The sequence below is a fragment of the Heterocephalus glaber genome, unplaced genomic scaffold (assembly GCF_053883595.1).
Source record: "Heterocephalus glaber isolate CG9 unplaced genomic scaffold, H.glaber_assembly_v1.0 deba00001523, whole genome shotgun sequence".
Taxonomy (NCBI): Eukaryota; Metazoa; Chordata; class Mammalia; order Rodentia; family Bathyergidae; genus Heterocephalus; species Heterocephalus glaber.
In genome coordinates, this window is record NW_028258327.1 from 24,360,587 (window position 1) to 24,378,985 (window position 18,399).

The following is an 18,399-nucleotide window of genomic DNA, read 5'->3' on the forward strand; positions in this document are numbered from 1 at the left end:
GAGATGATATTCGTCTGTCATTGTGATGCATACATCTTATTTATGAATGCTTTGTGAATAGCAACAAGCACACTTGGTTTGGTATATTTTAACAGTTGATTTTAGATTTCAGAATGTAAATCAACTCCTTACATGTTGATTTTGAACCCTAACAATATGTCTCATACTCTGATATAAACCCTTTTTAATGGATTTTATATTGATGCCTACTGGTAAGTTTATATGGATCTTCTATCATGGAATTAAAGTACAAACATTTTCACTTATAGTAAGCATGAAATTAATGGGTGCTAAGCAGAAGAACTACAACAATCTTTCATGAATCTTCTGAGCAAAGGCTAATTTTTTGTAGATTTAAACAAAATCAACTAATATTAGATATAGGCTCCTCTGTAAGATACTAGGTAATGTGCTTACACAAAGAGTAAGTGCAACCAAAAGTTCAGCCTTCAAGTTTTAGTTTAAAAAAAATCTTTGGGGGGTGCAAAGAAGCGGAGCATATTTCTTATTTATTTATTTATTTTTTTATATATTAATCGGTACATTTTAGGTATACAATACATTTACAGTTATCATTGGGTGTTTGTACCTGAACATGATGTATCTTAGTTCTTATTTTTTTCCCCATCACCTATGCACCCTTCACCCCCCCCACCCTTCCCTATTTACATAGACTTTGTTTCCATTTTTTTTTCTTTCTCATAATTTTTCCTATCCTTTCTTCCCTTTCCCTTCCCCTCCCACCACCCCTCCACCTTTGGACCTTTTCCTATTTCAAATTATCAACTATTCATTTTAATCATTTTTATCCTTATTTACACTTTCATTTTCTCACACTAGAGATACTATTAGGTATTTACACATGTGTCCTATTTATTTCACTTAAGAGTATGGCCTCAATATGCATCCATTTAGCTATAAATGACTCTAGTTTCTCATTCTTTATGGCTGAGTAGTACTCCATTTTATAAAAAAACCACATCTTCTTTATCCAGTTTCCAGTTGATGGGCACTTGGGCTGTTTCCAAACCTTAGCTATCATAAATTGTGCTGCTATAAACATAGGTGCATCATTGTGGTATGATTCTTTTAATTCTTTGGGGAAGATACCCAGTAGGGGAATAGCTGGGTCAAATGGGACCTCCAGTCCTACTTCTTTGAGGTATCTCCATACGGGTTTCCGCAATGGTTGCTCCAGTCTGCACTTCCACCAGCAGTGGAGCAGGGTTCCTCTTTCCCCACAGCCCTGCCAGCATTGTTATTGGTTGATTTCTTGATAGCAGCCATTCTTTCTGGGGTGAGGTGGAATCTTAGTGTTGTTTTCATCTGTATCTCTCGAATGACCAGTAATATTGAACATTTTTTCATATATTTATTTGCTGTTTTTACTTCTTTATCTGAGAAATGTCTGTTCATTTCAGATGCCCATTTTTGAATTGGGTCTTTGAATTTGGGGGGGGTCTGATTTTTTTGAATTCTTTATATGTTCTAGATAGTAGACCTTTGTCTGAGGTACAGCTGCTAAAAATTTCTTCCCATATTGTAGGTTGTCTCTTAGCTCTGTTGGTAGTTTCTCTTGCAGTGCAGATGCTTTTTAATAAGATGAAATCCCAGTTGTTGATTCTTTGCGCTAGTTCCTGTGCTACTGAAGTTTTGTTCATAAAGTCTTTTCCTATGCCAATGTCGTTTAGAGTTCTACCTAACTTATCTTCCAGCAAATTTACTGTTTCTGTCTTGATATTTAGCTCTTTAATCCACTTTGATCTTAGTTTAGTGCACGGTGATAGGTATGGATCTAGTTTTAATCTTTGGCAGGTTGAAATCTGGCAGTTTTTCCAACACCATTTACTGAACAGGTTATCTTTTCTCCAATGAAGGCGATTGGCTCCTTTGTCAAAGATGAGGTGTCTGAGTATGTCTGGAGTTTTTTCTGCATCTTCTAATCTATTCCACTGATCGTCAGTTCTGTTTCTTTGGCAGTACCATGCTGTTTTTATCACAGTAGCTTTGTAGTATAGTTTCAAGTTGGGGATTGTGATACCACCTGCCATGTCTCTGTTGCCCAGAATTGCTTTTGCAATTCCAGGTTTCTTCTGCTTCCCAATGAATTTTTGGATTGTTTTCTCTAGTTCTGTGAAGTATATTGTTGGAATTTCAATCGGTATTGCATTAAATCTATATAGTAGTTTTGGAAGTATGGCCATTTTCACTATATTGATTCTTCCTAACCAGGAACAAGGGATATCTTTCCATTTTCTTATATCCTCTTCGATCTTCTTCTTCAGAGTGCTGTAGTTTTCAGTGTAGAGGTCTTTTGCTTCCTTTGTTAGGTTGATTCCTAGATATTTCATTTTTTTAGATGCTATTGTAAGAGAAATTATTTCCTGAATTTCTCTCTCAATGGGTCTGCTATTTGCGTATAAGAAGGCTATTGTTTTTGAGTGTTTACCTTGTATCCAGCTACTCTACTGAATCACTCAATTAGGTCTAGAAGGCTTTTGACTGAGTTTTTTGGGTCTTCTATGTAAAGTATCATATCATCAGCAAATAATGACAGTTTCACTTCTTCTTTTTCTATCTTTATTCCTTTTATTTCTTTCTCTTGTCTAATTGCTATAGCTAATGTTTCAAGAACCATATTGAACAGGAGTGGTGATAGTGGGCATCCTTGTCTTGTTCCTGAATTTAGCATGAAAGTTTTCAGTTTTTGACCATTTAGTATGATGTCGGGTGTTGATTTTTCATAGATAGCCTTAATCAGGTTGAGATAAAGACCTTCTATTCCAATTTTCTGTAGCGTTTTTATCATGAATGGGTGTTGGATTTTGTCAAATGCCTTTTCTGCATCTATTGAGATGATCATATGGTTTTTGTCCTTGACTCTGTTAATATAATGTATTACATTTATTGATTTATGGATGTTGAACCATCCTTGCATCCCTGGGATAAATCCAACTTGGTCAGGGTGTATGATCTTCTTGATAACACTCTGTATTTTGTTTGCCAGTATCTTGTTGAGGATTTTTGCATCTATGTTCATTAGGGAGATTGGTCTGTAGTTCTCTTTTTTGGTTGGGTCTTTCCCTGTTTTTGGAATCAAAGTAACACTTGGTTCCAGGAATGAATTTGGAAGTATTGCTTCCCTTTCAATTTCCTTGATGAGTTTAAAGAGTAACGGTGTTAGTTCTTTAAATGTCTTGTAAAATTCAGCAGTGAAGCCATCCAGACCTGGGCTTTTCTTTGTTGGTAAATTTTTATTACATTTTCAATTTCACTCATTGTTATTGGGGTGTTTAGAATTTTTATGTCTTCTTCATTTAACTTTGGAAATTCATATGTATCTAGGAATCTGTCCATTTCTTCTGTGTTTTTCACCTTATTGGCATATAGGTTCTGGAAGTAGGTATTGATGATCCTCTGAATTTCTGCTGGATCTGTTGTGGCTTCACCTTTTTCATTCTTAATTGCATGGGTTTGAGCCTTTTCTTTCCTTTTTTTTGATAAGGTTGGCTAAAGGTTTCTTGATTTTATTTATTCTTTCAAAAAACCAGCTCTTCGATTCATTGATTTTTTTTTGTATCATTCTCTTAGTCTCCACTGCATTGATTTCTGCTCGGATCTTTATAATTTCCTTTCTTGTATGAGCTTTGGGTTTGTTATGCTCTTCTTTTTCTAGGAGCTTGAGGTTCTGCATTAGGTTATGTAACTGAGTTCTGTCTGTTGTCCTAATATGGGCATTCACTGCTATGAATTTCCCATGTAGAACTGTGTTCATTGTGTCCCACAGATTCCTGCATGTTGTATTGGCATTATCATTTATTCGTAGAAACTGTCTAATTTCTTCTTTAATTTCCTCTGTGACTCATTGGTTGTTCAGGAGAGTGTTATTCAATTTCCAGGTGTTTGTGGGTGTTCTGCGGTTTCTTATGTTATTGATCTCCAATTTTATTGCACTATGGTCTGATAATATACAGGGGATAACTTCAGTTCTTTTACATTTACTTAGATTTGTCCTATGAGCTAGCATGGGATCTATTTTGTAGAATGACCTGTGTGCAGCTGAAAAGAATGTGTATTCTGATTTTGTGGCATGGAATACTCCATAAACATCTCTTAAGTCCATTTGTTCAATAGCTTGGTTCAGTTCTAGAATTTCATTGTTAATTTTTTTCCTAGATGATCTATTTGTAATAGAGGGGTGTTCAGGTCCCCTACTACAATTGTGTTAGTACTTATTTGGTTTTTCATGTCCATTAATATTTGTTTTTTATAGTTGGGGGCATTCGTATTTGGTGCATAAATATTTAGGATTGTCATCTCTTCCTCTTGGATTTTTCCCTTCACCAGGATGTAGTGACCATCTTTGTCTCTCTTAATTAGTTTTGGTTTGAAATCTACTTTGTCTGCAAATAAGATTGCTACCCCTGCTTTTTTCTGGGATCCTGTCTGTTGGAGAACTGTTTTCCATCCTTTCACTTTCAGTGTATGAATTTCCTTTTGAGTTAGGTGTGTTTCTTGTATACAGCATATTGCTGGGTTTTGCTTCTTAATCCATTCTGTCAGTCTGTTTCTTTTGGTTGGTGAATTGAGGCCATTAACATTGATACTTAAAATTGAGAGATATTGACTCATTTTTGCCATGATGTTTTATTGTTGTTGGCTCTTTTCTTATTTTTCCCTCTTTCCCTTTAGTGCCTGACCTTGCGTGGTGTCTTCTCTCTGTTGGCCCTCATGGAGTTGTGACCTTCATTGTCTTTTTCTAGGATATTGCATAAAATTGTTTGGAGTGCTGGTTTGGTGTTCATGAAATTTCTCAGATGTTCTTTATCATGAAAGTATCTAATTTCCCCATCAATTTTGATAGATAATTTTGCAGGATACAACAGTCTAGGTTGGAAGTTGTTTTCTTTTCGGGCTTGAAATACTTCACGCCAGGCTCTCCTTGATTTGAGGGTTTGTGTTGAGAAATCTGCCGTGATTCTCATGGCTTTCCTTTGTAGGTGATTTGTTTCTTTTCTGTAATTGCCTGTAGAATTTTGTTCTTCTGTTGGGTTTCTGGGATCTTTACTATTATATGCCTAGGTGTAGATTTTTTTTTATTGTGGCTGGGTGGAGTTCTGTATGCCTCACTTATCTGTGTGTCCAATTCTCCACCTCTGTCTGGGAAGTTTTCTACTATTACTTCTGTGAACAGTTTTTTTATGTGAATTGTACTTTCTCCTGTTTTTTCGTGGACTCCTATGAGTCTTATGTTATTCTTCTTTGCATCATCTAGCAGCTGTTGGATTGATTTCTCTTGGTCCCTTACTATCTTTAAGAAATCTATCTTCATTGTCCTTAACTTCAATCCTGTCTTCTATATCTGATATTCTATCTTCAGATTCTCTTAGTCTGCTCTGCATGCTTTTAATAGAGTTTTTAATCTCCTGAATATCTGTTTGAATCTGTTTCATGGATTCCATTTCTTTCTTATGTTGGGCAATCATGGTTTCCATTTCTTTCTTATGCTGGGCATTCCTGGCTTCCAGCATATTTCTAATCTCATCTATTTTCTTGTCTGTTTCTGCTCTATAGCCTCTAATCATGTCTCTCACTCTACTCACCATCTCTGTATTTATCTGGGAGATTATTTCTGCTTTGGATTTTTCTACAGCCTCATGTATCTCCTTTGTTACTTCCTGTACTATCAGTTCAGGGTGTCCAGGTGGTTGATTATCTCACTTTTCTACCTCATTTCCCCCAGAATTTCCTTTTTGTGGCATGGAAGCCTACATTTGTGCCTTGCTTAAAAGTCTTCTCATTTTTGTTTTTGGTACTGTCCTTGGTTTAATTTCTGGGTTGATATTTCAAAATTGCTTAATATAGGTATCTTTGTTGCTTATGTTTAAAACCCTTGTGGAATGATTGCTTTTCAGAGATGTCTTCCAGATATGGCTTGTGTTTAGGTTTGAGGCTCTAATGACTCTGAGGCTGTTTTATTTTCCTTATACTAGGAAGGAAAACTGATTAGATCAATCACAACATGTTAAGCCAAGTGTTACAATCAGCAATACCATAGCATCAAGTGCAGCTTAGAAAATGACAATTTGTGGTAGTTATTAATCTATCACATTTAACTATGTGAAGTATAATCCCCTGTGCCTCTGTAGTGAGGGACCATGTAGCAGAAGAGCCGTAAGGCGGGGTGGGGGGGAGGATGGAATTGGGACTTGCAGGCGCCCATGTGGCTAAGTGGAGTACCAGATGAAGGCGGGGCTTCAAGCCGCTTCCGGGACCTCACCGTGCCATGGACAGGAACCCAGAGCATATTTTTTTTGAGACAAGGTCTCGCTGTATACTCCAGTGTGGCCTTGAATTAACTGTGTAGTCTAGGCTGGCCTTAAACTCATGGTGATCCTCCTGCCTCAGCCTCTCAAGTGCTGGGATCACAGGCGTGCACCACCATGCCCAACCAAAGTGGAGAACTTTTATGTTTCTCTGCTTCTCTTTTTTCCATCCATGATTGCTTAACCTCAGTATTTTAGCTAACCATTTTCTTTTCCTCTGTTAATCATGAACAAAAATATACTATTATTCTTTGGAATTTAACCTGGACACAATATTTAATATGGCAAGAGAAATCAAACAGGAAATGTAAAAGTCAAGTGTAAAATAGTAAGCATAAAATAATTTTATGTACTCTTTTCTCCATATTTTCTTGTTAATAATATTGGGAAATATCAGTATTTGTGTATTAGCACACCAGAGGAAAGGAGCCAGATTCTGGGAAGGTGGCAGTGAAGCTAAAGAATAAAAGTTTCAGGATACAAGGGATTAGTAGAGCCAAATATAGCAGCAAATCAAGCATGATAAAGATTTTAAATGTTTTCATTGAAAACTTACTATTTTCTATTATAAAACAGGATACTTGACATTAAGCAGTAATGAGCATTTAACAAAACACCTGAAAATGTCCTGGAGGCCCACATGTTACTACGGTTAGAAGGACTTGAAAGAATAAGATTTAACTGAAGCAGCAGAGGTGGTGTCATACTACTTTCAGGTCATAACACATAACATGGAATAGATTGTTGTCAGCTAATATTAAATCTTTCAAAAGTAGTAGTACTTTTACCTGATTTGGCATTATAAAAATCATTTAAATTTATTAGGGTGATTATATTTCAAGAGATTAGGGGACAATCAATGACTTCATTTTTAGATAAATAATATTTTATCAAAAAAAACTTCAATTGTGGAATGTTGTTTTTGTTAATGCAGTAAGATTTAATTTTCAGGAATTTTATTGAAAATACAAGTTTTGAGTTTAGGTAGTTGATTGTTTTATATCTATTAAAGTATTTTGTTAAAAATTGACAGTGAGGGCCAGGGATTTAGCTCAGTGGTGCCACCATGTGCCTCTCAAACACAAGGTCATGATGAGTTCCATCCCTGTTACCCTGGTACCAAAAAAAAAAAAATGACAGCAGTAGAGAACTTGGAGAGCAGTCGTTAAACCAAGTGAATCCAACCTAGAAAAACATATTTGTATGTATTTCATCACTGATTATATTTATGGGTTTACAAAAGATTTACTCTTCATATTTTGTGTCTTCTTAAAAGGGATAATTTGAATTATTGATTTTAGAAATTAATATTGCTATTTGATAACTAGTGCTTTATTGTTCTGAGGAGCTATTGCTTTTATAGAATTGGTCTATACGAGGGCCGGGTATTTAGCTCAGTGGTTCCGGCGCCTGCTGCGCAAGCTCAAGGACCAGAGTTCGATCCCCAGTACCAAAAAAGAATTGGTCTATATGTAAAGATTAAGTATATAAACATTTATATCACTATAAATTGATTCTATAAACATATAAAATGATCTACATACACATAAGCTAAAGTTATAAAGGGAGACTAATTCTTTGAATCTGACACGTATGTCCTCAGTTTCAGAGGAAGGCTTTATCTGGGCTGTAGTTATTTGAATCTAATCCTTGAATTTAAGAAGTGAGTAGCTGGCTGCATTGTCTTTCAGATCACTCCTGTAAGAAGCTAAGCCTAAGTTGTCTGCTACATAAAGCCAGGGGAATATTTGGAAGCATAATACCTAAGTATCCCCAACTTTAGTCTAGATATCCTGTGTTTAACTTTCTCCTATTTACATAGTGTTTTTTAAAAAATCTATCATATACTTTGTTTTTTTTGGTACTGGAGATTGAACTCGGGACCTTGTGCTTGCCAGGCAGGTGACAGCACCACTGAGCTAAAATCTCCAGCCCCCTATAACATATATTTAACTTGTAAAGCCTAGAATATTGTATTTAGGTACAGTTAAAGTATTTTTCTCACAAGCATTTGAAACTTGTTACTTTTTAAAAATTCAGTGTATAGCAAGGAAATTTAAAATATCATATTTCATTTAAAAAAATCTTTTCTGGGCCAGGGATTTAGCTCAGTGGTTTCACTGCCTGTTGCACAAGCGCAAGGATCCGATTTGATTCCCGGTACCCAGTACCAAAAAAATATAAAATAAAAAAACTTTTTTATTTCAGGATTTTATGATAATGTTCAAACTTCTTTTTTTAAATTATTTTTACAAAGAACTAAAGAGAAATAGTTTAATGGATGAAACATTTAAACTACATTCTAAAACATGATAAAGTAATATGTCCATGAGTTCAACATGAACAAAATGGAAGTGTATAAAAATTCAAAATATTGCAAATATATAGTGTTCATGAAGCCATGCAGTGGCAAGGAAACCAGAAAAATATAGTAGAACCATATTACTAGAATTCTCAAAATAGCTTGGTATTTGTTCCTCTTTTTTTAATCATAATTAAGTTTATTGGTATAATTTAGATACACATAATGATCACATTAATGGTATAGAATTTGTACCTGTACATGATATATCTTAATTCTAATTTTTCTTTTCTAAGCCCAGCATAGTGGTACACACTGTAATTCTAGCACTCTGGAGGCTGAGGCAGGAGGATTGCTTCTAGTTTGAGGCCAGCCTAGACTACATAGTGAGTTCCAAGCTAGCTTGAACTATATAAGAGACCTTATCTCAAAATTTAAAAGACAAAGAAAACTTTTCTGTGCCTGTTGTTTCAAAGTAAATTTTTATTTTGTTATTAACTCAGTAAACTTATCAAGTATACTTAATCATAGCTTTAGGGTTCTTTAGTATATTTGATGAGTTGGATTAATGATGTTCATGTTTTTAAATATTATCTTTACCATACTGTATTCTGATTATGAAATTTAAAAATTTTACATTGAAGTTTAATATCTCATATTCTATATATTTTTACATTTGCTTGGTATACAGGGTTTGGAAGATCTCATACTTGGTATTTTGACATGCAACCCAGATGATTTGAATCTGTATTCTCTTTTATTGGCAAAGTTTTTTCTTAACTGGAGCCTTGAAAATATACATCTTACACTTCTTTCTGGATAGCATCTAATCCACAAACTGTTATTGTTATCAGCATATGGGAAATAAAGTGACTAATAAAGTTCAGATGAGAAAGAGGATTGAAGACTTATTTATCTCACATATGCTTATAATTTAAATATTGCTAACTTTCGAAGAACCAGTTGCAGCTTTGATGTGACTCAGTTGTTGCCACATTCTTCTTTTTTGCATTAAACTGCATATAGTACCTCCTTTCACTGATAATCCAAGGGAGCCATCCCTAGGAAAAGAGAACCTGATTCATTCATGAGATGATGTCTATAAATTGTCATTTGACTTACTTCATTTAATAATGTTTGTCTTTTGTGAATTTTGTGGAGCTTTGTGAAATTATTATTGAGTAAGTGTAACTTTGTTTGTAAGAACAGATACTCCTGAAGTAGGAATATTCTCAAATCCTGGGCCACTCTTTCTTGAAATTTGTGTATTTTACATTCAAGTAATAAGTGCTTTCCTGAAATTTCAGTGTGGGATCCTTAGTGGAATTTTTAAATTTTCTCTTTAGCCTAGCTACTTTTCTTTGTTTGAATTAAACCACAACTTTTGGCTTTGCTGATGCATATACTTTATTTGAGCTTTAAAATTTTTTCTCCAATACATGACATTCTATTTTGTAGCATAGAAGAACACCTATTTCTTCCAGGTTTCATGATCTTTATTACAAACTGGAAGAATTTACAAATTTTCTTACTTTTTTAAAGAGTTGTGTAGATAAGCCTCCTCTCCAGGGCAGCTTGTCTCTATCTGCTTCTTCCTCCTTAAAAATAAAAGATCTTCCTTTCTTAAAAAAAAAAAAAAAGTTGTGTGGGCAAGATTTCTTTTTGTACTATGAACAGGTATTTTCTAGTTAAATAAGAATAGAAATTTCACATATATGCATTCCTTTTTCTGTGATTATCACTTTATGGTCACAAGTTAAAGTTCTGAGAATTCAAATTTGGAGTACCAAAACCTGTTTTCTGCAGTGTTTCAAATACTGTTTGGTCAAGATTACTTATTTTTGCAAAATTCCAGTTAATGTGCCGTATAGCACATTGTTCTAAGGAACGCACTTGGTTAGCTGTTTCTAATCACTAGTGGATATAGTGATTACTTTGGCCAGAGGAAAGCATAATAATTAAATGGTATTTGTTCTGCATAAATATCAAGGATTTGTTTATTTCAAATAGGTTTTAGAGAGAGGCCGAAATTTGAATTATAATAGCTTATTTAATCAGAAATTTGGGATCTGATCTATTTTGGAGTTTGGCTGACAAGTTTGGCTAAAAAGAAAAGGAAGGAAGAGTGGTGATTTAGAACAGATGGTGTGAAAAAGCAGATATTGTATGATAAGAAACATATTTTAAAAGTGTACATGTCTTAGAAAACCAAATAAAAGTTTGTTACACAAATCAATGGTGATATTACTCATTTTACTTACAACATATAGGACAGGTCTTTTAAAAAATTCTCATTACTTTCTCAAGCAACATTTTTTGATGGACTATATTGTTTTTTCTTTCCAGTAGGTGGATTAAGGAATAACATACGTGATATGCATGACAGACTGTATAGGCCTGGACCTCTTGCGTTTCGGAAAAACATAAAGGTTATTTTTCTTGCTATGGAGAAATACAGAATTTTGGAATGAGAGAGAAAACACATTTCAAGAAGTTATTGGAGACTTATTTTTATAAGCACCTACATAGTTCATAAGTTTATAGTTGGTCAGATTCCTAGTTTAAAACCTGAAAATAAGGACTAGAATTCCATTAAAATAAGTCTGAATGAGTTGAGCACCCTTAAATTTTTAATGCTTTTCCCAGTTTTTATTAACTCCAAGAGAATGCATTAGTTTTTTAGTTTTCCCTCCAGTTAGATTCATTCTGGACTGTAATTATTCTGAATTTGAGAGAATTATTGATGAAAGAAAGGGGAGTAGGTGGACAATCCAATAAATTTTGGTGTTAGAAAAGATAACTAGTTATATTTTGAATTGTTTCACTAATTCTTAGTACTTTCCCTAAAGTAAACTAATAGAACAGTCCTGAGATTTGTAGAGTATGAAATTCACATGTGATGTCACACTTCATAACAGAAGAGGCATGTAGTTAAAGCCTTCCAACAATATTTCTCAAATATTATAGTTAGTATTCCTTAATGTTACTTGCATATAAAATTTATCATAAGCAAACAATCAAAACACAAATAATAGATGAATAAAATTTATGGGCTGGATGTGGTGGCACACACCAGTAATCCTGGCATTTGGGAGGCTGAGGCAGAATCATCTCCGTGAGTTCAAGGCCAGCCTGAGCTACCTAGCAAGACCCTGTCTCAAGGAACAAAAACAAAAACAAAAAGATGAAAAAATTTAGAATGAAAGCTAATCAGTGACTGAAAGATAATCAGACTTGAAGTATTTATCAGCACTGAGTGTTTAATTTGGGAACATACTATCTTAAAGTACCTGCTGTTAAGTAAGGTTAGGTAACACCTAAATACACACTAACTACAAGGAAATGACAAATAAATATTATCAGGTTATTACTCAGTCGTTTAATACATCACCAAGGTCAGTTAGAACTCTTGTGATAAATAACAAAATCATACCAGGCAAACAATAACTAGTATTCATTGAATCCTTATGTTCCAGAGGTATTCCAAGGGCTTGCATTAACTCAATCTTTCAAATCTGTGAGGTAGATACTATTATTATTTTTAGAGATGAAGAAACTGAGGTATAGAGAAATTGAATACCTTCCCAATATCCAGAGATAATAAATTTACCAGGATACAAATCAGAGCACCCTGACTAGTACTAGTAAAAGCTTGGACTTTAATGTTATCAATCATGATGTTAATTTGAGTTTTCCATCAAGTTGTTTCTGAGACTGGGTAGTAGTTTAAGAGTTATATTAGTGGTAATTCCTGTGAAACATAAGCAGGGAGCGAGGATTAAATAGGCAAAACCTTCAGACCATGATGTACATCTAGGAAGCAAAACTGGGCAGGGAGAGCTTCAGACTATAATACACAGCCAACTCAGTGAGGAGCTCTAGAGAAAAAAAAGCCAGTTAGATGAGTTCCACATTGGGTAGAAATGACCAGCTGTGTTAGAAATGACCACTGATGTGTTAGTAATTGGCTGGAGGTTCTCCAGGATGATCATAGGTGGGAATTGAATGCTGCAATGATGTGCCTAACTACATTCCTCCACAACATCTTTATGGGAGGGTATTCTGAATAGCACATTTCCTTGGCTGCCCAGCACCATACTGCAATTTCAGAGAGATCAAATACCATTTTACATCCATCAGATTGACAATAAAATGTTTAAATCTGACAATTCAAATGTTGTGGAAACTTTGGATAATTATGAACACTGCTTGCCAGAATACCAAATACTCTAGCAATATATTTAAGATTATCATAACCTGTGACATAGTACTGTTCCCCAAGGAAACTCATACATGTACAAAAATTTTCATAGCCATTATTGTTTATAGTAATGAAAAGTTGGAAGCAATCTAAAAGTCCACCAACAGGAAAATGAATTGTTTATCTTATATTCATAGAATGTTATATTACAATACATAGCAGTTGAGAAAGCTAGTGCTTCATGTATTCCTATGGATATATCAAAGAATCATAAAATTGTGGAAAAAAACACAAAAGGATACCTTTCAACCCACTTAGCCTAAGTTCTTAATAATGGCACCAATATCATTTCATAAGAGTCACCTGCTGTTCCATATCTATCATATTTGTGTAACTTACTCATGTATATAAAGTTTATAAGCAGTGTCATGTTTAGTTACCTGGGGAAATGAGATCAAGGAGGTGCAGATAGGGTTTCAAGGAATGTGTCCTCTTTTTTAAAATCTGAAAATAAATATAGCAAAATGTTAATACTCTATAAAATATTCCACAAAATATACATAATATGTGTATATGTAGAAAGAGAAACGATAAGAAAGCTTGGTTCAGTATTTCTCTTGTCTTTATTTTTGTCAGTCTACTAGCATTTAAAGGTAAAAATAAAATTCTACTTCTCTTACAGACATAAACTGTAATTATCTTTTGTAGAGATTATTTATATTTCTTGTACATCTGTGGAAAACATTTGGGCCAAAATGTTCTTATCTGGAAAATGCAAAATGTGTATATCTTACCACATATGCTTCATTAACAATCATAGTTGTATTCAGAATTTTTTCATCAGAGAGACTAAAACTCCTGTTCTCTGACTATACTGTACTGAGAGCAGAATCATCAGATTTTTATTTCCCTTAACTTTCACTAATCAGATTAGTAACAGAATCAAACTTTTAAAAACCTGAATATTTTGCATAGTAACAGGTGGCCTGGGATTGTTCATCTGGCCTCTGCCATGTATACTTTCTCAGTTCTTTTGATTGATTTAGAATTGTAAAAGAAATTCTCATAAGAGTAGTGGAAAGACAGATTTTGATTCAAAAGACTCAATTTTGTAAGTCATAGAAGCCCTACTCAAATTCAAGTAAAGATTAATCATCACTAATTGAAAAATATGAATTGTGAAATTTTATAAAATCTGAAACTTTTTGAGTGTCATCTTGTTGCCACAAGTGAGAAATTCCATACCTGACCATATCATGGGTCACATGCAAAACTAATAATATTATATAAAATTTCCTGTAGGCTCTGTGTATAAAGTGTATGTGAAATATAAATGAATTTAGAGTTGTGTTCCATCCCAAAGATGTCTCGTTATATATATGCAAATATTCCAAAACACTTATGGTCCCAAACATTTCAGATAAGTAATATTTAGCCTATAGATAGATTCTAAGCTCATTGGATTATTAAGTATTCTTTTCATGAGTATTGTTTTAGGCACAGAAATTACTAGTGTTGGCTTATGTTTCTCAGTGACATACTGGAGTAAAATTATTAATTTACAAGTGATAAATTAATAAACCTCCACATACTCCCATATATAGTAGGCTACCTAAAATTATTCTTTCTGAAAAATAAATTACCTAGAAGATAGCTTTATTAATCAGAGCTTTAAAAAGTGTTAACTTGGCAGAGACAGAGTTGTACAGTATTCTTTAAAATTTAGGCAGAAATATAAACATACTTATTAACTTCATATACTACCAGAGTCATTAAAAATGATTTAATGCAAAGGGAAGTCAAAATAATCCTTAGAATTAGATGGATGGCATCACCTAAGAACTAAGCAGGGACTCTGCCAATGGAGTTCTCATTCTATTATGTTGGGTTAAGTCATTCCAATGGTTTATTGAGCTATTTTAAGGGTGACAGGGCAAAGGCTTTGACATGCAAGTAAATGTGCCCTTACAGAAGCCAGTGGAAACAATCTTAAGCAGTTTGGGCTTAAACATCTTCAGTACCACTGGAACATTTGATGGCTGAGTGCATAGGACTTCAGTATGTGAAAGAACTTACTTGTAAAACAGGAAACATCATATTTTGTCATTTTTAATAGTATTAGGTAGCAATCCTGCCATTAAAAAATGCTAGTCATTTGGAGTTATAAATACACATAACTGAAGACACATTATTGGTAGGTGCCTGCTAGTTATGGAAGATGGTTAATGTACAGATGTTGATATTAGTTCTGATGATTGTGGCAGCAAGGCCAGATTTGTAATTTACATTGGATTTGTACTTTCAGCTACTTCTAAGAGTACAGATCTCAGCTTAAAAATAAATATATAAATATATAAATATATATATACACATTTATTATATATATATATATATATTTCCATTATCCTGTGGTCAAAGGATGGATATGTCTTTCAGACTTTTAAAATATTTATATATGCAAATTCTTTTTTTCATTTTCCCTTTCTTTTGCCATTTTATTTTATTTTATTACTTTATTTTTTAGACAGATAGGATCTTTCTCTTTTGGGCAAGCTGGCCTTCAACTTCTAGGGTCAAGCAGTTCTGCAGCCTCCTGAGTAGCTAGGACTGTAAGCACACACTGTCATTCTTGACTTCATTTTTTGCTTTGATTTTGAGATTTCACTGTAAAATAATGTGATTGATTTTTTTTAAAAAAGACCTAAGAGAGTGCTGTATTTTTAAAGGTAGTCCTCTGAAGCTCTGTGCAGTGATTACTGCTGATGTTCATGGTATTTTTGGAATGCCTCTCGGAAGATTATCTTTAGAATTTATAGCACTTCTTTTTTTTATAGCACTTCTTTTAAATATTGCAATGGTTACATTTTACAAAAAATTCCTTGAGACAAATATTGATTCTTGGGAATAGTCAGAATGAGAACAATGATACAAGTCAGTATTTGGAGCCAGTTCTTGTTCACAAAATATTTGTTCAAATCTTTTTTTTTTCCTATTAAAGAGTAAAGGAAGAAAATTGCCTCTAATGTTGTCTGCCTGGAACCCATTTGTGACCTCTTTGTGTACCCTGATTTTACTGTTAGTCTGAACATCCTTTAAGTTTTTTGCTTATGTCTTGTGCTTCCTAAGGAGACTTGCCTCCCAGTAAACATTTCAAGGCAAGATCTCTAATTCCTGTTTACTGCTCAGTTCATTGGGCACCCTTAAACCTCAGTACATTATCAAATTAAGTAATTTGGAATAAATTATCTCTAAGGAACTCATCAGAATTAAAGCTCTGGATCTTGAATGTTCCCATGTGTGTACTAAATCTTCAGAAACCACTTTACTGAAACTTAGGAAAAAATCCCAGCATGTTTGGTTGACTTGGTTACAGTAAATTGTTGATAGTTTATAATCAAAGTATAATGTTTTTGCCAATATCTGTCCATATATGTTCAACAATAAAAGTACCTGATAATGTTGAATTCATATAAGTGTTCTTTTTAGATTTATGATAGAATTATAACTCCTTATTCTGTCAATATGATCTTTTTAGTTGTGAATATACTGTTCATTTCATTGACTTGATCATCATGGTATGGTTGAAGCTGTAGGCCCTATGACCTACCAGTTTTAGCAGTGTGAACTCACACCATTCTGAGTCCTTAATTATGCTGTAAAATGGATAATAACAGTTCTTTCCTCAGTGGATTCTTAGAGAATGAAGTGAGATAAACCCTGTAAAATGTGGAGTCTACTGTGTGCCTCTTAGTAAGTGCTAGATATAGTGAATAGGCACTGTAATAAAGTGTTTGTGAGATTTAACTAGGCCAAAAAGTAAAATTTCTAGAGTTTTTACATGTTAATTTTATGGATAGTATTTCTGTTACCTTTTAAAATCACTTATACCCACTATTTTATGATATATTTTGATCATAAAATAGTAGGTTCTTTTCATAGTTATGTAGAGTTGAATTAGCTTTTGGCTAACTTTTGAGAGTTCCACTCTTATAATTTCATAGTGACAATGCTGGTTCAAACTGGAACTAAATATCCCTTACATGACTTTCTTGTATTACATGATGCCAGATGCTTGTATCACTAGATAAATTTGGAATGCCTCTTTCTAAATCTCTTGGAGTCAAATCAAAGTTAACTATCAGGTAGAGAAAAGTCATGAAATTAAAACTGATACACAGTATCCTCCAGGGGATAATTCTAAAATAAGCTTTTGTAAATGATAAGGTAGCCTATGTACTGTTTTACTACCTATTTCTATTCCCAGATTCCATTTAGGAAACATTATATATTTATAGCCTGACCACATTGTGTCCTAAACACTGAAAGCAGTCCGTATTGTGGGGATTTCATTTTAACCACATAGAAATTGTAACAAGCCTCAAACCACCAAACTGAGTAAGTAGTAGATCTGGGAATAGAATTGAGAAGGTTCTGATTCTTCCTCACATACTGAGACCTCAAGGTTCTGCCCCTTCTGAACATAATAACAGGTCATCTAATGCTGCTAGACCACCAAAGTATGATGCATCATGAGCAAACCCTATGAGGGTACCACTCACTGACATACAGTGTTTGGTTTCTAAAGGCCTGCTTAGAAAACAGGGAAGTTGGAGGAGTCAGTAGTCAATCCAAGAATCAGATGATTATTGACTGATACTTCTGGGGCACTTAGTTGTTGGTACAAAGTTTACTTCTCCGCTACATTATTTTTCAAAGTGATAACTGTAGAAATGCTTTTAGGAGTTCTTAATAACATTTTTATAACTCTGAATGAAAGTAAAGAGTTTCTTGAAAGATGAAGAATAGTGTTATATATATATATATATATATATATATATATATATATGAATAAAAATTATTTTATTCCTTTCAACAATTGGCTCAAATCCTCCATTTATTTTACTTTTAAACTTTTCCTTCTTTTTGCCTTTAGTTGATTGCCAGAGCACTGAAATGGTTGTTTAAAAGGTTTTGTTCTACAATACCCTTGCTGTTTGGAGAACAAATTTGGAAACCTCACTCTGTATGACTAGAAGGAGCTTTACCTACCATTTACTATTTCACATGAATAAAAATTGTTTATACTTATATTTTACAGTTTAATTATATCACAGACCTTTTTGTTGGAATTATTTTCTTTTTTATAAAATATATCTTTTGAAGTTCCATTAGTAAAAATCTTTTGGTTTATATTTATTTAAAGTTGTCTTAGTTTTAACCTTACTCTAGAAGAAGAGCTTCATTAGATGTACTATGTAAGATAACAGTTATTTTCTTCTAAGCCTTTTGAGGATATTATTTCCCTATTTATGGCTTATTTTAGTACCATTAAATAATTTTTAAAATGTAATGCTAGTCATTACATTGAGCATTTACATTTATCATTTAAATTAATCCTTATAACAACTTTATTATGATAAGATGCCATTCTTATTTTCATGATGGAAAACATAGGCGCAGAAAAGTTAAAGATACACATACAGCATGTGAGGAGGCCAAGATTTCAACCCAGGAGCTCTGACTCCTGAGCCTGTCTCTTGAACCACTATCACAGCCAAACAAATACTTAA

General features: G+C 33.7%; 1 protein-coding gene and 1 long non-coding RNA gene across 2 annotated transcripts in view; one reads left to right on the forward strand and one right to left on the reverse strand.

The window, feature by feature from the left end:
• Positions 1–18,399, forward strand: part of Me1 (malic enzyme 1) — a 200,663-nt gene that overhangs the window by 113,908 nt on the left and 68,356 nt on the right. The window lies entirely within an intron of this gene.
• Positions 775–18,399, reverse strand: part of LOC110344997 (uncharacterized) — a 68,717-nt gene continuing 51,092 nt past the window's right edge. The window contains exon 3 of the long non-coding RNA XR_002388011.2: positions 775–13,333. This is a non-coding gene — a long non-coding RNA (uncharacterized LOC110344997). The remainder of the gene's footprint in view (positions 13,334–18,399) is intronic.